The sequence below is a fragment of the Urocitellus parryii genome, chromosome X, assembly GCF_045843805.1.
Source record: "Urocitellus parryii isolate mUroPar1 chromosome X, mUroPar1.hap1, whole genome shotgun sequence".
In the NCBI taxonomy this organism is placed as follows: domain Eukaryota; kingdom Metazoa; phylum Chordata; class Mammalia; order Rodentia; family Sciuridae; genus Urocitellus; species Urocitellus parryii.
This window is the reverse complement of record NC_135547.1, coordinates 76,933,423-76,959,041: the sequence shown is the minus strand read 5'-3', so window position 1 is coordinate 76,959,041 and position 25,619 is coordinate 76,933,423. Positions and strand designations below refer to the sequence as shown.

Genomic DNA, 25,619 nt, shown 5'->3' with positions numbered 1-25,619 from the left:
TTGAAGACTACTTTCCTCCACTATGCTACCCCTGATGATAGCATATGGGTCAGAGATACCTTGAAACCAAACCTGTCCTTATAGTGGTCAGGAAGGGGGAATTACTTGTCATGTGCCTTTCTCTTTTCCTTCCCTCATCCCTCTTTCTGAACTAGCAGGGCATCCACCGAGCAGCTCAACACCACAAGGGGATTGTCATATTCATGCCAGCCTCAGAGTCAATTAACTAAATGCAATCACATCTATTAAAAGGACTGATAAATCAGTCCCTGGCCACCACACCACCCCTGCTACCACTGAATTAATGCCCACGCTGTCACTTGCCTGGTGCCTGCAGCCAATTGATCTCACAGGTTAATAAGATTAACTAAAGATTAACTCAGTCAGACTGCCAACAGTCTTCTTTGTCCCTGCAAACTTGAGGAAGTTAAGGCTTTTCCTTGGTGGAAGAAGGCTCTGTCCTCCTCCAAAGAGAGGAGCCTTCTGGGCAAGTGAGGGTATCTTTAGAGAGTAAGTTGCATCAACTAAGTCAAACTTGGTTTTGTGATCTGCAGATGGAACCTGGCTCATCTGAAATTTGATAGGTGAGCACTGGAAACCAACGGATTCAACATCAACAAGGAAGAACAGTTTTGTACATCTGGGTAGGAAAAAAAATCACTGAGATGTTTGGGCAGCTGTGTTTCCAGGGGAAAAAAAAAGGTGACACTTGGAGTTGCAGACATCTGTTTTTGAGGCTCTGCCTCAATAGAATTAGTTGTGCATCCTCTCTGAACCTAGGTTTCCTCATTGATAAACATGCCAGAAGTACTTCTACCTTGTCTGCAATTAAAGGACTAGAGGGTCCAAAATAATGTTTGGATCCTGGGGAGCACCAAATGGTTGCTGGCCCATTGATGGCCCTTAAAAGTCATGAGCTAAGGACACAAATCAGGAATGAAGATCAGAACTCAGAGTGGTAGATGTAGCCAGGCCTCTGAGTTAAAAACAGTCTTTAGGGCTGGGGAGGTGGCTCAAGCGGTAACACGCTTGCCTGGCATGCGCGGGGCGCTGGGTTCGATCCTCAGCACCACATAAAAATAAAATAAAGATGTTGTGTCCACAGAAAACTGAAAAATAAATATTTAAAAAAAACCAGTCTTTCCTCTTTAACCCCCACCCCATATCTGCTTATATCCTTGGCCTTCATGGAGGTCACATCTGCCAGGCTGTTTACCTTATGTACCACCCAGATTCCACCTCAGGGATAAATGACTTACTCTCCTAACATCCAGTGGAGCTGCCAGAAGGTGCTTTATTGTCAACTGTCTTTAGAAATTGCCTTGTCCAATGTCACACCTCCTACTCCAATAGCAATCTCACCCCATCTCAGGACAACTGAAAGAAGCTGGCCCAGCTCCAGAGCTTCCCCCTCTGATTGACCAATTGACAGAAGCCCTTGTTAGGGCTGTGTTGTAGTTTACGTTAGGCTCTGCACAATCCCACTTCCTCACCCACTTAACAGCTGAGGATCTCAAGAGACTCCCTAAAAAACTTCCTGCACACTAACCACTGCCTCAGAGTTGGCTTCCTGGGACATCCAACTTCCCTTGGTTCACAGTGTGAAAGGCATGTTGACACACTTTCTCTCATTGATCCCCACACAACTCTTAAAAAAAAAATTGTCAAGCCAAGGTGCAGTCATGCATGCCTGTAATTCCAGTTACTTAGGAGGCTGAGACAGGAGGAGGATCACAAGTTTGACGCCAGTCTGGCAACTCAGCAAGACTGTTTCAAAATAGAAAAAACACAAAGGCCTAGGGATGTAGCTCAGTTAAAAAAAAAAAAAAGTGGCCCTGGGTTCAATCCCCAGTGCAGAATAAATAAATAAGTTATTTCCAGTCTTAAATTTTTTCTGTTATGCTTTTCATTTTGTACTCATTCCAAACACAAAACACATTTAGCATAGTTGAAAATCAGAACATACAAACAAACTGAAAGAGGAAAATAGCATCCATAATCCTACACACCAGAGACAACTACTGTTGATACCCTGGGTATTATCTTTCTGGAAGTTTTCTTATGCCAAACAAAGATGGGATCAGACTGTAAATATCATCCTGTGGTTTGCTCAAACTCTCCCTTGCTACCATGATAAATATTTTCTGACAGCCGTGCTCAGCCACCTGTGAGAATGGGGAAGTGAGAATTCAAAAGCCTGTGGGCTACCACAGACCCTAGTCCAGATCCCTTATGCAGTAGAGATGTGGAAACTGAGGCCCAGAGGAGGGACCTCTTCTCAGGTCCCACATTGAATGACCATGACAGGGATTTTGACATGGCCACTGGAGGCCATCCACATCATCTTCTGACCTAGCCCTGAGTCTTGTCTTTCTAAATGCGTGAGCTGCCCCAATAAGGTTCAAATCAGAAAATGGGATTTGCAGAAAAGAAATGAAACCAGCATATCAGTGTTTTTGTCTGTGTCCAGGCCACCTTGTAGGGTTCAGAGTGTAGCTCTCAATCAGGAGGCTGACGTTCTGCACTTGATCCTCAGAGGAATCAGCAAGCTGTGCATAGATCAACCCTCTCCTTTCTTGCTTGGTACTTGGTAGCTCCACCTCCTATCTGTCCCCAAACAACAATCAGAGGAATTTTGTTTGCAAAAGTCATTCAGGGATGGGGCAATGGATTTTTAGATATGACACCAAAAGCAAGCATGAGCAACAAAGGAAATACAATTAGATAAACTGGATTTCTTAAAAAAAAAAAAAAAAAAAAACTTTGTGCTTCAGAGGCCACCATCAAGGAAATGAAAAGGCAATCCACACAAAAGGAGAAAATATTTCAAAATCATATATCTGATAAGGAACTTGAATCTAGACTATAATAAAGAACTCTTACATCTCAAAAATAAAAAGACAACAATAAAAAATGGGCAAAGCATATGAATAGATATTTCTCTACAGAACATACAAATGGTCAATAAACACATGAAAAGATGCTTGACATCACAAGTCATTAGGGAGATGCAAAAAACCACAATGACATTCACTTTATACCTACTAGCTTGGCTAGAATCAGAATTCAGATGATAACAGGTGTTGGTGAGGATGTGGAGAAGTTGGAAACTTCATATACTGCTGGGAGGAATGTCAAATGTTGCAGTCATTTTGAAAAGCAGCCTATCAGTTCCTCAAGTGATTAAACATAGAGTTTACACATAGAATTACTATATGATCCAACAATTCCACTACTAAGATATCTACCCAATAGATCCAAAAATATATGTCCACATAAAAACGTGTACACAAAAGTACAGCAGCATTATGCGTAATAGCCCAAAGGTAGAAACAGCCCAAATGTCCATTGAACAGATCATGGATAAGCAAAATATGGTGTATACATATAATGGAACATTATTTGGCAATAAAAAGGAATGAAGTACTGATACATGCTACAACATGGATGAACCTTGAAGACATTATGCTAAGAGGAAGAAACCAGTCACAAAAGGCTGCACATTGTCTGATTCCATTTATACGTTATGTCCATAATAGGTAACGTAGGTTAATGGTTGCCTAGGGCTGGGAGTGGCTGGGGGTTAGCAGAAGTAGGAAGCGACTGCTAATAAGTAAAATGTGTCCTTTTTGGAATAATGAAAATGTTCTGAAATTAAATGGTGGTAATGGTTGCATATATCTGGGAATATTCTAAGAACCATTGAATTATATGCCTTAAGTGGGTAAGTCATATGGTGTGTGAATTATATCTCAATAAACCTGTTAGTAAAGAAAAAAAATCATATCCTATTACTCCCCAGCACAACAGTTTTCCCCATTGCTTCCCATCACTCTAGGCTAAAATGCAGTCTTTACCATGATCTATAAGGCTGGAATGATCTGGCATCTGCCCCCACCCCATATGGCCTCATCACCTACCACTCTGTTTGTGCTATTGCCATCACAGGAGCCTTTCTTGCTGCTCCTCAAACATGCCAGGCCCACTCCCACTTCAAGATCTTTGTATTTGCTGCTCCCTCTGCCTGGAACACTCTTCCACCAGATGGTCACAATCGCTTGCTTCTTTCCTTCATTAGAATCTTTGCTCAACTATCATCTCCTCAAAGTGACCTTCTCTGATCCTCCTTTGGTGTCACCATCCTCATCACCCTAGCCAGATCGCCCCGCTTACTTTCTTATAGTGCTTACACTGTTTCTGTTTGCCCTACACTGTACTATAAACTCCCCGAGTTCAGGAACTTTGTCTTAATCACCAGCATAGCCACAGTGCCTGGCGCATAATAGGTGCTCAGTAAATACATGCTGAATGAATTCTATTTCAGTCAACTCTCTTTACAAATATCCACTTCTTTTTCTTTTTCATGGTACTGGGAATTGAACCCAGGGCCTCTTGCATGCTAGGCAAGCACTCTACCACTGAGCGACATCCCTAACCCTTTTTACTTTATTTTGATACAGGGTCTTGCTAAGTTTTCCAGGCTAGTCTTGAATTGTGATTCTCCCGGCCCCAGCTCCCTAGTAGCTGGGATTTTGGTGTGTACCACCATACCGAGGTTTCTATTTAGTTTTTGATAGCATTTACTACCTGGCATCAGCTGCTACCTGATCCTAAACCCAGGGCTACAGCTATGGCCACAGAGAACTGTGGCTTCCTGATGGCTTTTATCTTTTCCACTGGTTGGGAACCTCTTGAGGGGTAGAGAAATGGGCATCATTCTGGAATGCCATGTAGACATTCCAGGTATAGGTGCCCAAGGAAGCACTGTTGTATGCTTGAGTATACAATACGATTTCTTCTGCAAGCATGCCTACCTCTCTGCCCAAATGGGAGTCTAGTGTGGGCATGCACCTGTGGGTAGATAGGGGTTCCCAACCTTGCCTGAACCTTAGAACCATCCAGGGGATGTATAAATATCAACACTTGGACTCCACCTTCAGGGATTTTAATTTACTTGGTCTGGAGTTAGAGTCAACACAGGCTGTTTTTAAAAGCTCCCCAGGTGAGTCTTGAAAACATTTATTAAGTCTCGGTTATACTTCAGGCATTAAGCAAACCCTGTGAATACATTATCTCTGATTCCTACAACAAATTTGCTTTTAAAAATGAGACTAAGGGGCTGGGGTTGTGGCTCAGCGGTAGAGTGCTAGCCTAGCATGTGCAAGGCACTGGGTTTGATCCTCAGCCCCACATTAAAATAAATAAATAAAATAAAGGTGTTGTACAACACACACACACACACATATACACACACGTATACACACACACATAATGAGACTGAGTGAGGCTTTTTAAGTTGTCTAGGGCCATGTAGTTAGTAAACAATAAATGTATGCTTAAATTCAGGTCTAAGTTAACTTCCCATTCCACACTGGAAAAGCAGATACAATTTCATAAGTGTTTGAAGAGATGGATTTATCTATGTATCTATGTATGTATGTATGTATGTATGTATCTCTATCTATCTATCATCTATCTATCTATCTATCTATCTATCTATCTATCTATTGTAGTATGAGGACTGAACCCAGGGCTTCGTGCATGACAGGCAAGAGCTCTACCACTAATCCATATCCCCAAACATCTTTGAAATTTTTTTAAGACTGAGGCTTGTTAAACTGCTCAGGCTACTTCAAACTTGAACTCCTCCTGCCTCAGCCATGCACCACTGCACCCAGCTCCAGAAAGCTCTAGATAGAATTCCTTAATCACATATTCTTGGTGATTCCAATACGTAGTAGGTTTGATAACACAGAGCTAAACATCAGTTATGTGTTGTTAGTGCTGTTGAGGCAGTTGACAGAGTTGTGAGAGGCCATCCTCCCACATGATTTGAGTTACCTCTCTGGCTGGGTGAGAGGTGCTTAGACACAGCTGTGTCAGAGCTTTCCCCACCCTTCTCCAGGTCCGAGGGCTTGTCCATGCAGAGGCGTGTCTGGCCACTGCCCCAAAGACCCAATCGTAGCCCCTGACCTTTGGATGCTGCCCCCCTTAATCTTCATTGGATGGGATTTTTCCCAGAATTTTTTGTTCCCCAATAAAAATCCACTCTGTGGCGTGTTCTCTCTCTCTCGCGCTAGCCTCTTCAGTAAACCTCGCTACTGCATTAGGTGGCTGGAGGCTGGAGCTAGAGAAGCCATCCTGGAGCTGGTTTTAAAGGTAATTAGAGTCTTGTCTCTTTAATTTAAAACTCCCTAGTGTTTTCTCAAGATTCGAACCTTCTTTCATGAAGCCAGCATGGGTCGCAGGCTAGACAGAGTCATAAGGCACTTTTCTGAGTTGTTCCAGCCTAGGAAGCAATAAGGAATAGGAATTTGTGAAGTTCTTGATTCCAGCTCTGTGGCTTCCTAGCTGGATGATCTTGGGTGTGCGCCTCTGTTTTATAGTCTATAAAATGGGAAACAGCATTTACCTGACAGTGAAGATTAAATGAGAATGAAGTTGTTCAACTGATGGTAAACTTCAGTTCCTTGCTGACTGCACAAGACCTGGGGTGTGTCAATGTGTAGGGGGTCTTGACAGATACCGCTTTTATGCTTAGCACTCACTAGAGTCTTTTGTAGTGAGGCTGTGCCTCAGGCCCACCTTGTAAGAGTTCCAGGATGGTGACTTTCTAGGCAGTTTTGGAAGGCTTTGTCCTGGGTGGGTGAGGAGCTCTTTTTCAGGCCCCAATTTGGCAGGCTTCAGCCATAACACAGAGCAAACCAGCAGACAGCCCAGTGGGGATCATCTCACAACAGTAGCTTATACTAGGTACTAACTGAAATTTTCAAAAGAAGCAACAGGCATTATTATGTATAAAGAAAAGCCTAGAACTTGGCATGCAATGGCTAGGCTTAGAAAAATGGAGCCTACTATTTCTAGTGGGGCACAAATACCTTCAGGGTAGCATCCCAAACTCTGCAATTGTCTAGGTTTACCATGCATTTTGCAGAGCTCTAGGGCAGGAAACAGAAAAATTGATGTAGGCTGGCTCCTCCAGTTCCTCTCCTTTCCTATAAAGCAGTTTCCTAAACCTTGGAGATTCAGTGGCCCCTGTCCCTTCCCTCTCCTTTAGAGCCCTTCAAACTCTCTGCTTTCCACTCAGTGTTTCCTGAGTCAAAGGAGCCACTTGGAATATCTGAAAGAAAGAAGGCACCTGGAGGAGGGCCAGGGCCCCTCTAAGGAGGTCTGCTGCTCATATGGTTCTGGTGCTAGGTCTAGGCACCCACTGCCTGGCAACTTGCCCCAGTTGATTTGTATCATATTTACCGTACTGTATAGTTTTTCCCCATCAGAAGAGTCTTTATACTCCTTGAAGACAAAAAGCAAGTGTCATATGTTTGGGCTTTCCTCAGGTCCTGCCACAGAGTAGGTGCTCAGTAAAGGATTTTTAGTGAATGAATGAGTGAATGTATGAACGTGGATATAAGATAATAGTGTGGCTCAGTATTTCAGCTTAAGAGTCCCTTGACTTTGCAGCAGAGGCCACAAGTGGAACCTAAAATTCTAATTCCAGTTCTGCACTTATTGTGTGACCTCAGACAAGTCACCTTACTGAGCAAAGATTCATTCTCCATATTTTCAAAATTTAGATAATAAGAATGCCTCACAGGGTTATGATGAAGATTAAAGGTGAGTGTATCAAGTACTTAGCTCAGGGTCTGGCTCACAGTAAATACCCAATGAAGAATAGTTATTATAGCCAGGTGCTGTGGTGTACATCTCTAATCCCAGCTACTCAGGACACTGAGATAGGAGGATTGTGAGTTTGAGCCCAGCCAGGGTAATTTAGTAAGACCCTATCTCAAAACAAAACAAAAAGAAAGCTAAGTGTCATGGCACATGCCTGTACTCCCAGTGGCTCAGGAGGTTGAGGCAGGAGGATTGCAGGTTCAAAGCCAGCCTTATCAACTTAGTGAGGCTGTAAGCAACTTAAAGAGACCCTGTCTCAAAAATTAAAAAAAAAAAAAGGGCTGGAAAAGTTGCTCAGTTGCTCACCTTGGGTTCAATCCCTGGTACAAAAAAAAAAAAAAAAAAAAAGTAGCTACACTATTTTTATTTGAGCCTCTGCCTGCATTCCCCTAATTTTGGGAACTTGAAAGGTTCCTCTGCAGCTGAGTGTAGGGTTCACTAGCATACTGAGATAGTGCTGAACCTCTAGTATAAAGCCCTCCTTGACTTCCTCTTATATAATCCTTGTGGCCTCAGCCTGCATCATCACAGGCAGGGCCCTGGAGAGCGGCTTCCAGCCACCCTGCATAAACTCAGGTGAGGCAGTAGAATCCTCAATTGGCCTTCACATCCCTCACAGGGCAGAGTCAGGGGTCAGGGAGATATGCTTACAAATTGTTTTCCATTATTCTGAAAACTCTCAGTCTCCAAACATTGCACATAACCTCCACGGCCAAGTTACTTATCTAATTCTGGTTGCCATAACAACTCGACTTAATGAAGGAGCAATTTTTTTTCTTAAAATAATTCAACCCGTTTCCATATCAACAGGGGTTTATTTTGGTTCTGCATGCAGCAAGGGCTTGATAGCCAGCACCCTTTGCACCTTGTGTGGGGGACTGGGATTTCCAGGGGGTCATTTGAGAAGTGGCACAGGGACCTTGGTAGCCAAGTATGCTGAGAAGGCCATACTGTAAATGAGGACAACAATAATAGATCATGGGCACTTTAGAAGTTCTTCTTTGGAGGTTTGGAGTTAAAAGGATGGAAGAACAGGGAAGGTACAAGCCTGTTCAAAGTCATCTGAAGTCTAGGGCCTATATAAACAAATGCCCTGTCACTGGGCCTCCCTCATAGAACCACAGGCTAGGGTCTCTTCATTGGATAGTTTATAGGAAGTGTGATAGGAGGGGGAAGGGCCATACAGTGTACATAATATTTGTGCCTAAGCTGGCTATAGGTGATAGATTCCTTCACATGTTTACTCATTCAACAAACATTACTGGGCTGGGGATGTGGCTCAAGCGGTAGCGCGCTCGCCTGGCATGCGTGCGACCCGGGTTCGATTCTCAGCACCACATACCAACAAAGATGTTGTGTCCGCCGAGAACTAAAAAATAAATATTAAAAATTCTCTCTCTCTCTCTCTCTCTCCTCTCTCACTCTCTCTTAAAAAAAAAAAAAAAAAAAACATTACTGCTGGGCATGGTGGCTCACACATGTAATCCCAGCAGCTCGGGAAGCTGAGACAGGTGGATCGTGAGTTCAAAGCCAGCCTCAGCAACTTAGCGAAGCCCTAAAAAATTCAGTGAGACACTGTCTCTAAATAAAATATAAAAAAGGGCTGGGGATATGGCTCAATGGTTAAGTGCCCCTGGGTTCAATCCCCAGTACAAAAAACAAATAACAAAAAATACTGAGGACCTACTAGGTGTTGGTATAGGAGTATGTGGGCATGTGCAGGGGTCCTGGGGATGCAATACCAAGATTCAGCCTCTGTACCCAGTCTGGTGATGAAGTCATGCTCAGAGGCTGTACTCTAGGCCAGTGCTTTTTTTTAAAAAAAAATATTTATGTTTTAGTTGTAGTTGAACACAATACCTTTATTTTATTCATTTTTATGTGGTGCTGAGGATTAAACCCAGGGCCTTGCATATGCTAGGCAAGTGCTCTACCACTGAGCCATAACCCCAGCCCTAGGCCAGTGCTTATCAAACGTTTTAGGCATAGGAATCAACAAAACCCTAAGGGGTCTTGTTAAAATGCAAATTGTGATTCAGTAGGTGGAGAGGGGTGTGTTTGCAGAGATTCTGCATCCCTTATGTGCTCTCTAGTGCTGCTGCTGCTGGTCCTCATATCTCTCTTTGAGTAGCAAGGATTTAGGGAAATTAGAAGTTGATGGAGAAAACATTTCAGGGGCAAGAGGGAAGCATTTTGCCCCTCTGTTCCCTGAATCCTCTGGGGAATGCTTAGTCCTGTGGGTTTCGGCCACATCTCCCATTGGAATAGGGTGACTTCTCATTGAGCAAGGAATTCTGCTTTGCTTTCTGAAGTACTTCTATAGATCTCTGGGGTTTGTAATAAGCAAGAATGAAAAAGTGGAACAAGCAGGGTAGTTAACAACCCCAGCTGAGAGGCAGAATTGCTTCAAGTCCTTCCTGAGGAAGTCTAAATCATTCATATGAATTGGTTCAGGGAAGATGGAACCTTGGACCTTCTCAATTAATACCCTGCTTGGGGGCTGGGGATGTAACTCAGTGGTAGAACACTTGCTTAGCATGAAATAGACCCTGTGTTCCATCCCCAGCATTGCAAAAAAAAAAAAAAAAAAAAAAAAAAACCCTGCTTGAATGCATATTTTGGAGTAGTTGTTATAAGAGAGACAGCCTGACAGGAGTCAAATCTCAACTCTGTATCTAAGTCCTGTGACCTAGGGCAAGTCATATCACCTCTCTGTTTCATATACAAAATGGGAATAAAAATCATAACTAACTCAGGGATATTTTGAAGATTGAATGAATTAGTATTTGTAAAGGGCCAGACACACAGTAGGTGACAAAATAGAGTTCACTGATTCTACAAACACTTATTGAGCTCTGTGTTGTAGGCCCATAGACATTGGGGGATTCAATGGTATACGGGACAGATAGATACTCTCTGCCCTCATAGAGTTCACACTGAAATGAGAGAAATGTGAATGAGATGGAAACAGTGATATAAAGAGAGAGAAAAAGAGCTGGGCATGGTGGCACACACCTATAATCCCAGTGACTTGAGAGGTTGAGGCAGGAGGATCACAAGTTCAAAGCCAGTCTCAGCAACTTAGCAAGGCCCTAAGCAACTTAGCAAGACCCTGTCTCAAAAAAAGGGGGGTGCTGGGGATGTGGCTCAGTGATCCCCTGGGTTAAATCCCCAGTACCAAAAAAATTTAATAATAAAATTTAAAAAAGGAGAGAGGAAAGAGAGTTAAAGTGTGTATGGAGGGGGATATGCCTGGCAAGAACAAAGGCAAATGCAAAGGCCCTGGGGTGGGAAAGAATGATTAAAAGGAGCCAGTGAATCAGCAAGAGCTTCATTACCTCAAGAACCTGCAGGCTGTGTTCAGGAACTTGGATTTGATGTCCAGCACAACTGAAATCTCTTGGTGGGTCTATGTTTTGGGACAAAGATGACATGCAGTATGCCCTGACTATTTCCTTCATTATCAGCAGTGCCAGCAACCTGAACTCAGGATTTCCTTCCCAGAACGTGATCACCCCTCTGAGGCCTGGAGGTTCCAAGTCTAGATGCTCACTAGAGCAGCATGTGGAACAGGATATTCCACTAATTTGCTGCAGTTAGCTCAGGCTAGGCAGCCCAAGTCTGTGTGCTCTGTAGCTCCTCTTTTGGCCTACATGGAAGGCTCTGAAGGAAACTACATGGATTCAAATTCTTGCTGTATCACTTATAAGCTGTGTGATTCTGGGAAAATCACATCACCTCTATGGGCCTCAGTTTCCTCATTCATAAAACAGTGTAAGAACAGTATCTAGCCAGGTGTGGTGGTGCACACCTATAATCCCAGTGACTCAAGAGGTTGAAGTAGGAAGATTGCAAGTTCAAGGCCAGTTAAGCAATTTCATGAGACAGTCTTAAAATAAAAAAATAAAATAAAAAGTTGGGGATATGGCTGTGTAGTTAAGTGCCCCTGTGCACAATTCCTAGTATAAAAAAAAGAAATGTATCTATTTCCCAGGGCAGTTGTGACTATTCTAGGCATGACACTGAGGGAAATGTTTTAGGCCTCCACCTGGCACCTAGTGAGCCCTGCAAGATATCTTGTAGACAAGAAATAGTGGGATATCTTTTTTTTTTTGTACCAGGGATTGGACTTAGGAGACCTTAACCACTGAGCCAAATCCCCAGCCCTTTTTTATATTTTATTTAGAGACAGGGTCCTGCTAAATTGCTTAGGACCTCACTAAGTTGCTGAGGCTGGCTTTGAACTTGAAATCCTCCTGCCTCAGCCTCTCAAGCTGCTGAGATTACAGGAATGCACCACTGTGCCTGGCCAGGTGGGCTATCTTTGGCTTTGAGATTGTGGTGAGTTAACAGATAAATAAGTGCTATCAATGTCACACAAACCTGAAAACAGGGCAGTTACTGCTGTGGCTAGGATCACAGAACTCATGCTACATGAGTGTTCATGTAGCATGGCATGCAGATTTTCCCCTCCCACCTTGAGGAATCACCAAGAGCTATAAATCTAAACTCTGAAATCCCCTTAGAATCCATTTCTTCCTCCACTCATTAGCACTTTCCCAAATCAAAGCCTCATTACTTTTTATCTAAACATTTGCAAGAATCTCCTACCTGCTGCTCTTCCTTAGAATCTTGCTCTCTTGTAGCCCAACCTCCATGAGGCCACTAGACATCCTCTAGATATCCTCTAGACATACAAATCAGATTGGCTCACTCTCTGCCTCAAGACTACCAGGGTTGCTGGGTGCTGTAGCACCCCTTTGTAATCTTAGCTACTTGGGAGGCTGAGGCAGGGGAATCACAAGTTCGAGGCCAGCCTTGGCAACTCAGCATGATCCTATCTCAAAATAAGATATATAAAGGGGGAATGTAGCTTAGTGGTAGAGCCCCCTTGGGTTCAACCCCCAGTACTGCAAAAAGAAAAAAAAAAAGATCACTAGGGTAAAATGCCAGTTCCTCAGCCTGGCAGATAAGGCTTCCCCAATCCAGCCTTTTTCCTGCATTTCCACTTTACACATGCCACTTTTAGAAGCACCATTTTCCTGTCTCTTAACTATTCCTTTGTACTGGAATGCCTCCTTTTCCCACCCCTGCCACCTCCTGCACCTAATAGCAGTCTATCCGTCCTCATAACATCTCTGTAAAGTTTTCCCAACTTTGCTTGCTTGACTATGTTTGCTCCTCCTTTACCCACAACACTGTCTTCTGTTTATGGATGCACATAGGTTCTTTTTTTTTTTTTAAAGAGAGAGAGAGAGAGAGAGAATTTTTGTTTTTTAGTTTTTGGCGGACACAACATCTTTGTTTGTATGTGGTGCTGAGGATCGAACCCAGGCCGCACGCATGCCAGGCGAGCGTGCTACCGCTTGAGCCACATCCCCAGCCCGCACATAGGTTCTTCTCCCATACTACACAGTGAGCCCAAGAGGGTAAAAGAGACAGTCTTGTGAGCAGAATGATAACAATGGTGCATCAGTGTAGCCCCAGCATCCAGCTCAAACAAGTCTAGGCTCCTGAGCACCAAAGCTGACAGGGCCCAGGCAGGTAACCCTAAGGAGAGATACAGGCTGAATGGGGCCCCAAGGTGAACCTCATGCCCACCCACAAGAGGGCAGCATGCCTCAGTTTAAGCTGATGCCTCCTTTGTGGCCAGATCTTGCAGATGTTTTAAAAAGTACATTGGCTTCCCTAGCACTACAAAAACCGAACCAAACCAAATCAAACAAAGCAAAAAGCATTGGCAAGTAAAATTCTTATTATTTTGATTATTTTGATGCTAAGCACATACTCTACCACTGAGAGACACCGCCCGGATCTTTAAATTTATATTTTAATCTAAACAACAACAACAACAACAAAAACTGGCCTTCAAGCAACACTTAGTCTTTCTGCTTATCATTTTATGAGTGGGTGGAATGAATGAATTAATGAATGGAATGAACAAACAAACAAATGAATTTTTCTGGATGCAAGCTTCCTATAGCTACTCTAAATTTCAAAGGTTGGGGGAAGTTTATGCCTAATTAGTTCAGTTGCTATTTGGTGTAGGGACATGAATTCAAAATTAAAAGCCAAGTTTTTACAGTTCTCTCTTTAAAAATGAAGCCCAACCTCCTTTTACTTGTTGGCTCTAACAATATCAGGTTTCCTGGGCAACCCACAGGCCCTGAAAGCAGGGCTCTAACCACAATGTGGTGACATCCTCTCGTTGAGATGAGGGACATCCCAGAAAGGGAGGGCCACAGAGGCCACAAAGCATTTCTGTGGTGGTTGGCTTGCTTAGCTTGGTAACCTCTTGTAAACACACTGTGCAGAAGATGGCAACAGGTTAGTTCCTTCTAACTTCTCCTCGCCTCATCCCACCTAGCTTAGCCCCAAATAGTAGAGGTTGGAGGAGATGCTAAGAACTCTGAATTATGGGTATTAAAGACTCAAATTCCTTTTAGCACCTGCTCCCTGACCCCAAGACTCCTATTACTGGATACAGGTGGCAGGGTGGGACTTACAGTTGAGTCTCTCTATAAGGTGACACCCCTCTCCTGGAGACCAGCTTGCATCCAAAATCTAGTCAACAGATTGTAGGGGAGACAGAAGAAAGGCCCAGCTGCCTGGTCTCAATTAGGACCATCCAAAGGATCATTTCAGCTCCAGAGCACCTGCAGGATAGGCTGAATTCTCTGGTGCAAACACATCACAATTCAGCTCCTGCTTCAGTCTCTCTTACTCCCGCATAAGGACTGATCTAGAAAGCACTCTCCAACAAACCTCCAGCATGCAAGTCTCTGTCTAGGAATCCTTTTCCTGGAGAAGCTCGTCTATGGCAGTCCCCTGCCTTGGCTTCTTTTCTCTTACTGCCCTACAATTACTCCAAATTCTTCCATGATCATCTCAAAGAATAACTCCCAAATCATTCCTGTTGCCATGGCTGCACTCTCAGTCTGCTCACTTGCATTTCCCAGAGCCCAGGGGACATCTTTACCTGGGTGTCTTTATTTTTTAGTTTCAAATTTAACATATTTAAGACAACTCTCTCTTAATACCCTAGCCCTCTCAACTCCTCTATTTCTGTTAATGCTATTGCCATCTCTGTAATCCGTCATCTTGGGCAGCCTCCTGCTCAGAACCTCTCAGCATCTCCTCAGTGCTTACAGAAAGCAAGTACATGCTTCCTCTCTTTGCATTCAAGGCCTTCCCTGTTGAACCCCATATCAGCAGGGTTTCCTGCCAAACCTCTAAACCAGGATTTCTTAACAATTTTATTACTTGGATTCATTCAAGGGTCTGATGAAACCTATTGACCTCCTTCTCGAAATGTGTTTATAAGCATAAATAAAACACAAAGGATTACAAAGAACATCAATTAGATTTAAAGTTGTCTTTAAATTTGTGACACAGTAACATGTTTCATTATTAACACATTAGGTAACAGGATCTAGTGGCAGGTCCAATAACTGTCACAATTTTGAAGAGTCGTGGGTAGAATAGGATTTCAAGATACCTGCAGCAGCAGTAATGAGATATAAAAATATCTGTGGTTCCTATTGGAGAAAAAGTCACAGAACTGCTAATGCTACTGTGGCGCCCTGCCTGAGTTCATAATGGAAAGGAAAACTAAACTCTAATTAGAGGTTAGCAGAGATAAAGCCATTTTTTTTCTCCCAATCCAAGTACACAAAATCCTGGCCAAGCACCTCTTTGCTATGGACAATCTATACTGTTAGCTCTGATTGGATATTTGTATTTCCCTAAATAAATATTATACATCCTATGCCCATTTTGATGGATGCTGGGAAACCAGCATTTTGGCATCTGGCCAAGTTGACCCCACTTTCCATATAGATCTTTTGCCACAGGTTGTCCAGGTTTGGGGGCCCAGATCAGCAGATCTCACTAACTGCCTGCCCCAAGCAGAACACATTTGGGTACTTCCCAAAAGGTGTCTTCCTTGGCTTTTCTATCTTTGGTCCCAGGCCAAAGTGACTTTACTTATTTCCACTGACCAAATCAAGATTACCCAGGCATCAGGCCCATGACCATCCAGCTTTTTATGGAGCATCTAGTTGAAGCAGTCTCCTCCAAGAAGCCATTTGGAGCTATGGAGAGGCCACCACTCTGCTCAGTCTCTTCTGATTCTTGGCAGTTGGGGAGTTGGGGATCTTCTATCTCTCAGGCTGACAGGCTACTCTCTACCCTTATCTTGCTATGAAATGTAAAATATCCTGTAATTCACAGGACAGTCATATATAATGTAGGACTATCTTTTTAATTTTTTAATGTTTAATTTTAGTTGTAGTTGGATACAATACCTTTATTTTATTTATTTTATTTTTAGTTGTTGATGGACATTTATTTATTTATTTATTTATTTTTATGTGGTGCTGAGGATTGAACCCAGCACCTCACACATGCTAGGCAAGCACTCTACCACAGAGCCACAACCCCAGCCCCTGTAAGACTGTCTTCTCAAATTGACAATGTGCCCTTGGTGGGAACACTGAGTAACAGACACTCTAGATGTTTGCTTAGTGCCTCAGCTGTCCTCGTTAGCTTGGGATGCTGGCACCCATGGCAGGGTCAATTAGTGGACATTTTCTCAACCCCTATCAGTCTTCTCTGGCCTGAAATCCCAATGACTTTTATAGCTAGCATTGGATTGAGTAGCAGATGTATAGGATGGGGAAGTGTCCCCCCACTACTGTGGCCACTATATCTATCAGTTCTGAATCTAAGCTTTGTCAGACTTGAGCCTTTTCTAGGTCAAGAGGAGCTACCTGTACCTGCTACTGCCACCAGGGAGAGTAGTCACCTTGAGAGCCAAATGTTTTCAATTTCCTCCAAGTGCATGGTAGCCTGGGACCCTTGTAATTCGGCCCCCAACAAGGAAGGCCTGACCTGGGCAGCCTTTGCCTTGTAACCAGAATCAGGGAATGAGAACTCCCACCTGGGGCAGGAGAATGTGCTAACTCCTCCTGTGCTTTGGTGAAAAAGCCATTTTTAGGTAGGAGCAATCATGAGCCATCCTGCTGCTCACCTCCTTTGCTTTCTCTGAACTGGTCTAGTCTCCTAAAAATATCTGGTCCCCATTTCTCAGGTCAAAATCCTCCAGGAAATACCTATAGCCTGTAGTTAGTGGAGAAGCAGCTTCTTATGTTAGTTTCACCTGCATTCATATGAAAGGGATTAGTTGCTTATTGAAAAAAAAATTGTGTGACTTTCAAATTATATCTCCTAAGAATAACGAATACTTACATAGGGCTAGTTATAACAGTACTTTAAACTCTATAAAGGCGCTTTTTATATTAGGTTGAGCCATATGAAATTGCTGGTATCCAATTACTTTGAGCAATTTCATAGGGTTCAACCTAATACATTTCCTCATTTATTCCCTGCCACACTCCTTGGTGGAAAATTTTAGCCCCATTTTACAGAGTAAAATAGTAAATCATGGTGAGGTAAAATGACTTTTGATTAAGGTTATGTAAATAAGAAATAATGACTTTAGTTGAACTGAGCCCATCTGATGCCAACCTACATACCCTTGATTCTTAATGTAGGATGATTCAGCCTTCTAGATCCTAAATGCAATAATGTGAGGAGCGATAAAGCTGGGTGACCATTTTCTTAGCCTAGCCTCAGGAATGGTTCTGGCTGGCTTTACTTGTGACTTTTTCTTAGTCCAGTGGAGATCAATGGGTGCATATATGCCTGCTGTAGAAAGTGATGAGGTAATAAGTTTTAGTTTTAGAGGTTTAGGAGTAAAGACAATATCCAGAGCATGTTAATCCATGCATTCAGGCATGCATGCATATATCCATCTAAGAGAACTCTACTGGCAAGCTATCATGTACCTGCCAGGCTCTACACTAGATTTTTAGCTACCTACCAACATGCAGGGCAGTGTTTTAATCAGCAGGATTTCTGCCCCTTGGCCAGCTGGAAGGAGGGGGCTAGAGCAGCAGAAGGTCGGGTGAGGCTGCCATGTGCATGAGATTTTGAGTAATTGTGAAACTGCTCTAACTTCTGAGCTCCAGCGATTCTTTGGGAGGCCACAACTTACAAATGACCAGGTAAAAAGAAGCCAGTTAGTTGTTGACTGGGCTTCAGAAGTCTGGTACCACTGAGAATTTTTAGGCTGTAGGCTGGAGGAGGCAGCAGTAGGAATGAAAAAAGGAATGCTGGTGCCCCACCCTTAGGCACTGCGGAGGCAATGGGGGAAACTGCGGGTGGGGCTGCTGACAACAGAGCTCTCCAAGGCTTCCACAAGAAGAAATTCATTTTTCTTGCAGCATAGCTGCTCCAGATCCCTGGCTGGTCTCTGGCTGCTCCACCAGCTCAGTTCTGGTAGCTGGCCAGATGCGGAGGGCGGGCTGGGGGACAGCTGGTTTGGAAATCATCAAGCAGTGGGCATGAGGCCACTGCTTTTGGTCAGAGACAGCATGTGGCCCTGCAGGGGATAATGACATTTCTCAGCTTCCTGCCAGGCCCCCCGGGGGCCAAGCCCTCAAGCCTGCTGTGGAGTCCAAATGCTTCTCAAACTTGGCCTGGCTGGCTCAGCTCAGGGCAAAGCTGGCTGCCCTGTCTCCAGGGCTCTCCAGACACCTGCCTCCTCCCACACTGCCAGCACCCATCAGACGCCAAACCCCAAGATCAAATCCCCTCACAGTATGCAATTATGCCCATGCTCACCATTCCAGGCTCTAGGCTGTGTCTCCATGGCTGTCACCACTGTTGCCCAGGACCTCAGTGGCTGTGGAGCCGACCTAGTTAAGATCTCACAGTTGAGTAAGCTGTGATGTGGGTTCCTCCCACCACACCCTCCCCGACCAGGGCTTTCCTCAGAGCCTCATTGCCACACTGCACTGCTTTTGAAAAAAAGGAAATGGGCATTGGGTCTTGAGTACAATGAGAAGTGCATGAAGAAGCTGTGAAAGAGGCACTTAGAAGGCAGAGAAAGCGGAATCTGTGACAGGCTTTAGATAATCATCTCCTGAACCTCCAGGCTCTTTCCTCATCAATGTGGCCAGCAGAACTAGGGCCCATGGAGAGTTAGGGCCTTTTTTTGTACTTGAGTTGGCTGTTCTGCTCTGCACCTACCAGCACATTATGTTTACTGGGGTCAACAAATCCACACACCTCAAGAGGCCTCAGGAGTTGCCCCGATTGGAGAAGTTGAGGGTTTTTTTTTTTAAATCTTCAGCATCTGGCTTCCTAATTCATCATGACTTCCTAATTCACCAACCATAGAGTCTCACAGTCCAGGTGACATTTAAAACTCAGCCTGCTCCACCTCCACTGACCACTATAGTAGCCACCAAACACACGTGACTCTCAAGAACTTGAAATTGGAAAAAATGCTCACCATCTCTAGCAGTCAGAGAAATGCAAATCAAAACCACCCTAAGATACCATCTCACTCCAGTAAGATTGGCAGCCATTATGAAGTCAAACAACAACAAGTGCTGGCGAGGATGTGGGGAAAAGGGTACTCTTGTACATTGCTGGTGGGACTGCAAATTGGTGCGGCCAATTTGGAAAGCAGTATGGAGATTCCTGGGAATGGAACCACCATTTGACCCAGCTATTGCCCTTCTCAGACTATTCCCTGAAGACCTTAAAAGAGCGTACTACTGGGATACTACCACATCGATGTTCATAGCAGCACAATTCACAATAGCTGGACTGTGGAACCAACCCAGATGCCCTTCAATAGATGAATGGATAAAAAAAATGTGGCATTTATACACCATGGAGTATTACACAGCACTAAAAAATGACAAAATCATGGAATTTGCAGGGAAATGGATGGCACTAGAGCAGATTATGCTTAGTGAAGCTAGCCAATCCCTAAAAAATAAATACCAAATGTCTTCTTTGATATAATGAGAGCAACTAAGAACAGAGCAGGGAGGAAGAGCAGGAAGAAAAGATTAACATTAAACAGAGACATGAGGTGGGAGGGAAAGGGAAAGAAAAGGGAAATTGCATGGAAATGGAGGGAGACTCTCATTGTTATACAAAATTACACATAAGAGGTTGTGAGGGGAATGGGAAAAAAAACAAGGAGAGAAATGAATTACAGTAGATGGGGTAGAGAGAGAAGATGGGAGGGGAGGGGAGGGAGGATAGTAGAGGATAGGAAAGGTAGCAGAATACAACAGTTACTAATAGGGCATTATGTAAAAATGTGGATGTGTAACCCACGTGATTCTGCAATCTGTATACTGGGTAAAAATGGGAGTTCATAACCCACTTCAATCTAATGTATGAAATATGATATGTCAAGAGCTTTGTAATGTTTTGAACAACCAATAAAAAAAAGAAAAAAAAGAACTTGAAATTGGCCATTCTGAATTGAAATGTGCTAGAAGTGTAAGATATATACCAGATTTCAATGATTTAACATGGACAAAGAATATAAGATATATCACTAATAATTTTTATTATTGAATATATGTGGAAATGTTTTTATATATTGGTATTAAATAAAATGCTATTAAAATTAAATCTCACCTCTTTTTTTTACTTTTTTTTTCAGTGCTAGGGCTTGAACCCAAGGTATATGCATGCTAAACAAGTGCTCTTAACACTGAGCTAAACCCCTAGCCTTCTTTTTACTTTTTTAGTGTGGCTACTAGAAATGGGGGATACTGGTGCCAGAATTGGCAAATATATGAATGAAATAAAACACATAATCCCAAACAAACAATCTCATGTATATATGGGCATTTAGGGTATAATAAAGGTGGCATTTCAAATCAGTGGGGAGGAATATGTGGCTACCACTAGAAAATGCAAATTTTACATGTGCTTCATTCCTGTACCTCACATAATACTTTTATTGAAAATGTGATGCTAGACTTTCTATTTTACCTACCTTCTGAGTAGCTAAGATTACAGGTGTGCACACTATGCCCAGCCCCTGCCATTTTTTTAAACTTACCAATTAACTCTCTAAAGTTTTCCTATTTCTACTCATATAGATCTCCTTCATTCATCCTAAAAATTGCATATCATTCTATTGTGTGGATGCATCATGATGTTTGGTTTAAAGCTTTATTTCTATTCCTCCACTTGCAAACATTGTTCTCATTTTCCTCTTTATTACCCATTTTCTGTTCTCTCTCCTTCTCTTTCCTCTCACCTTCAAGACTCACAAGCAAGCAAGGCATGGTGGAGCATGCCTGTAATCCCAGTAGCTGGGGAGGCTGAGTCAGGAGGATCATGAGTTCAAAGCCAGCCTCAGCAACTTAGCAAGGCCCTAAGCAACTCAGCCAGACCCTGTGTCTAAAGAAGATATAAAAAAGGACTGGGCATGTGGCTCAGTGTAAGGGACTGTACACAGGGGTGCAATCCCTGATACAGAAAAAGAAAAAAGAAAAAAGGAAAAAAAACCTCACGAGTATCTGTGAATCAGGGACCAATTCCCTTTTGTTCACTCCTTGCTCCCCCAAGGCTTTGGAATTTCTACTACCTCAGTCTTCCTATAGGAGTGCTTGGGGAAGGGTGCCATGTTGCCATCTGATATTCAATTATAGATCACTATCATAGATGGCCATGTTTGCCCTATCAACAGTAGAGAGATCTACCAACCCAGTGCTATCATTTCTCCCTAGCAGTTTTGCCACATTCATGTTAACATAGGTCTGCTGCTTTTTTTTCTTTTCTTTTCTTTTTTTTTTTTTTGTGGTGCTGGGGATTGAACACAAAGCCTTATGCACGTGAGGCAAGCATTCTACCAACTGAGCTATATCCCCAGCCAACACAGGCCTGCTTAGAGAGAGAAAAATAGCTCAGGAAAGTGGGTATGAGTATGTGATTTTTTTTTTCTTTCTTGGTTCAGGGGAGAGTGGGGGCAGGGTATATGCAATGAGCTTTGGAGAAATGACTTGGTCCAAATTGGGGAAACCAATTTAATTGCCACCTGCAGTTAAAAATCACTAAGAGGTTCAAGGGTTCTGAAAAAGAAAACTATAGAGGTTGGAGAAAGGAAAAAGAGCTTTCTAGCTTCTGGGAAACAGGTAAAACAAGAGATTTGTTTGCTCTAAGGCAGATGGGAACCTCAGTCCTTAGAGTTTAATTGAGAGAATAAAAAAGACAAGAGGGCTCAGCCGATTGTCAAGTAGATAATAGTTTCTGAAGGGTGGGCCTGGAAGGATTGAGAAATGAAAGCCCTGTTGATGTGTGTAGGGGACAAGTAGTGTGGGAAAATAGCAAATTTTCTTTTACACTCATTCTCAATGCACATGGAATAAATTGTTTCAAATAAAGAAGGGACTTGAATGTCTCTTGGAACTTTTTTTGTTGATTACAAAAACCTGCCCCCTCCTCTCTCCAAAAAAAGAAAGTTTTAAGGACCCAGCAGTTTAAGAAGGAGCAAAAACACTGGACTGGGAGTCAGGGGATGACTGTAGTTCTGAACTTGCAAAATATGACAACAAATAATTTGTATAAAATTCTCTTGGAAACCATAAACCATGGTTTACTGGGTTTAAACATGATTAATTGTTATGAAACTCAAGTTTGTCTTTGGCCTTCCCCTCTTCCCCTTTAATTCAGGCCCTCTTCTCTTCTGGTTTCTTGGATTAAAAACTACTGGGTTAAACGTTTGAAAAGAATCCAATTCAAAGAACATACACTAGTCCCCAGATCACACAGACTGAAGAATATTTCCAGCATCCTAAGTTAATGAAAACTATTATTTTTAAAGTAACATCCTGTTCAATATTTGGAAACAAAGGATTTACCTTTAAGGAGAAATCTGCACTCAATATAAAACCAGAATGCTGTGTAGTTAGTTTTATTTTTCTACACGAAAGCAAAATTTTTAAATACAAAATGGTTACTTAAGATCAAGTCTAAATTGGGTGCAGTGGTGCACACCTGTAATTCTAATTACTTGGGAAGCTGAGGCAGGAGGATCTCAAGTTTAAGACCAGCTGGGTAACTTAGCAAGGCCTTGTATGCAAATAAAATATTCTGGGGATGTATCTCTGAGATAGAGCAACCCTGTGTTCAATCCCCAGTGCCACAAACAAAACAAAACAATCAAGTCTAGGGCTAAGGCTGTAGCTCAGTAGTAGAGCACTTGCCTAGCATGCATGAGGCATTGGGTTTAATCCTCAGCACCACACAAAAATAAAACAAATAAAATAAAGGCATTCTGTCTATCTACAACTACAAAACATTTTAAAAAAACCCAATCAAGTCTAACAACTTATTTCTGGATGTGGTGCTGACTTCACACTGTTGTACAGAAGAGAGAAGGGAGAAATAGAAACCCTCCACTCAGTGACCTTTGGCAGACTTTGAATTGTCTTTGTGGCTCCAAGTGACCCAAGTCCTAGACTCAGCTAGCTAAGATTCTTCCTTGCCTCTTTCTTACTTCCAAAATCCAGACCATTACCAAATTCCATTGATTCTACTTCTAAAATCTTTCCAGAATCTAACTTTTTCTTGCCACTGGCAATACCACCCTAATCTAAGCTGCTATCATTGACAGAAGCTTCCTAAGTGGCTTCCCAGCCCCCTCTCCTGCCCTTTTTTTGTCTCCATACAGCATCCAGTAAGTTTATTTGCTTTGCAGTGCTGGGGATGGAACCTGGGGCCTCATGAGTGCTAGGCAAGCACTTTACTACTGAGCTAAGCCCTGAGCCTGAATAGTCAAGTTTTATTTAAAAAAAAAGTAATTCTGCTACATCCCTCTCCTGCTTGGACCTGGTATGGAATGATTATTTGGCTGTGAACACTCCATGCCAACAGTGACCCTGTCTGTTTTGCTCACCTCTGTGTCCCCAAGCCTGTCCTTATGCCTAGCATATAGTAGACATGGTATTTATTGAGTGAAGTAGTGGATTTTTGACAGCACACATTCCTATAGTGCTTCAACGATAATGAATATCTCACTTGTTGATCAGAATAACCCTGTTATTATTGTATTATTGTTCTAATTTTACAGATGGGGAAAATTGAGGCTCAGAGTCTTGCCTGTGCATATTGAAATCCAGGTCTGCGAAGGTCAAAATCTCATGCCTTTGTGACTATACTCTGCTATCAGCTACAGAAGTGCAAAAAAAAAAAAAAAAAAAAAAGATGAATCTAGAAGTGCTTTGTTATTTCTTGGCTTTTTTTTCTTTGTTATTTCTTGTAAAGGGCCATTTCACTCAGGCCTTTGGGGCTTAGGGGCAGGCACTGTGGGAATTCCTTGCCAACCAGTGAGGGGGTGGATTCTAAATCAGGCTTTCCTGGATGACTTAGAGAGCTACTCTAACTACAGTGACCTTATTTTCTGATTTGCAAATCAGGATTCTTGGTCTGACAAATAAAATAGTATACTTGAAACTGGGACTTTTCTGAAAAATCCAGGGCATAGAGTTGCCCTACCTGGACCAGATGGCAGCTACATAATGGGCCTTCTCAGCAAATTCTGACCCAGCCACCTCACTTCAATCACATCTTAAGAAGATTCCTTAAAAAATCACCAAACTGTTTTCTGGGCCTCACACCAAATTCTTTCTACCTACTCTTTTTATGTGTTTGTTTAATTACTTCCCTTATTCACTCCTATCTTTTCTGTTAGCAGCCTTCTTCTCAGTCTGCCTGAGAGAGCTTCTAGATCCTACTTGCTGATGGATGCTATAATCAGTTGAGAGAAATCATAAGCAAAAGTGTTTGGGGACCATGGCAACAGGGGCCATGGCAACAGGGCCAAGCACTGAGAGACAGCCCTTCCTACCCTTCCTAGTTTCTGTTTCAGACCAAGTGGTGCTGATAAGGCCTGATGGTCCCATTGTGTCATCTAATCGGGCAACACTGCTTTCAGTAAGCATCATGGCCAAATTCTGGTTCCAGAAAGAGCTTTGCAACATTGTTGCTTCACAGCAAAAATTCAGTTGTCATCTTTGCAGACCTAGAAGCCAAGAATTATTTTACCCAAGCAATCCAACTCAAGTGTCTATACCAGAATCTGGGAGAGAAGAGGCTTTTATGAACTGGGGTGTAAAGTCTCTTTCTATGGATGTTATGTATCTCTTGAATGTACCAGGTGCTCCTGAGCAAAAGGGTGGGCCCCCGTGGAGCTGTGAACCTGTCAGAAACTCAGTTTCCTCATCTACAAAGAAGGAGCAGCAGCAATCTCTGCCCTGATTTTCTTTTCTATTTTTAGATGATGGACTATTGTAAGCATACAGAGAAGTATCAGGAACATTTTGCCATATTTGCCCCTGAACTTTTTTACTAAAAAAAGAAAATATTCCAGATTCAGTTGAAGCTTCCGTATCTCCCCATTCACGTACTCCTACCCCATAGAGGAAGGGGACAAGTAGTGTGGGAAAATAGCAAATTTTCTTTTACACTCACCCTGAATTGGGTGTCTTGGAACCACCTCAATGTTTTAGAATGTGTTGTGCATGTGCTCATAAATAAAAAGGTATATAGTATTGGTTTCCATGTTCTTAAACTGTAAATTGCATCAAAGCATCAAACTGAATCTATCTTTTGGGGGAGGGAGGATTACCAGGGATTGAACACAGGAGCACACTGAGCCACATCCCCAGCCCTATTTTGTATTTTATTTAGAAACAGGGTCTCGCTGAGTTGCTTAGTGCCTCACTTTTGCTGAGGCTGGCTTTGAACTCATGATCTTACTGCCTCAGCCTCCAAGCAGCTGGGGTTACAGGTGTGCACCACTGTGCCCAGCTAAACTGGACATATCTTTCTGCAATTTGCTTTCTTTGCTCCACATTAGGTTTGTGAGAAATATGTTGCTATAGGTAGCTGTGTTTCAGACATGTTGATATTGGGTAGTGTTCCATTGTTTGAATCTACAACAATTTTATTTATCCATTCATGTTTCTCATTTTTTTTGGCTTTTAAAAACAATATTCAACTGAGCATGGTGGCGTACTCCTGTAATCCCAGCAACTTTGGAAGTTATGGCAAGAGGACTG

At 42.8% G+C, this 25,619-nt stretch overlaps 1 protein-coding gene and 1 non-coding gene across 4 annotated transcripts in view; both read right to left on the bottom strand.

Annotated features, from left to right (window-relative positions):
- Positions 1-25,619, bottom strand: part of Nhsl2 (NHS like 2) — a 272,876-nt gene that overhangs the window by 31,736 nt on the left and 215,521 nt on the right. The window lies entirely within an intron of this gene.
- Trnaa-agc (transfer RNA alanine (anticodon AGC)) lies at positions 4,362-4,433 on the bottom strand. Its single transcript has one exon. It is a non-coding gene; the product is annotated as a tRNA-Ala (tRNA).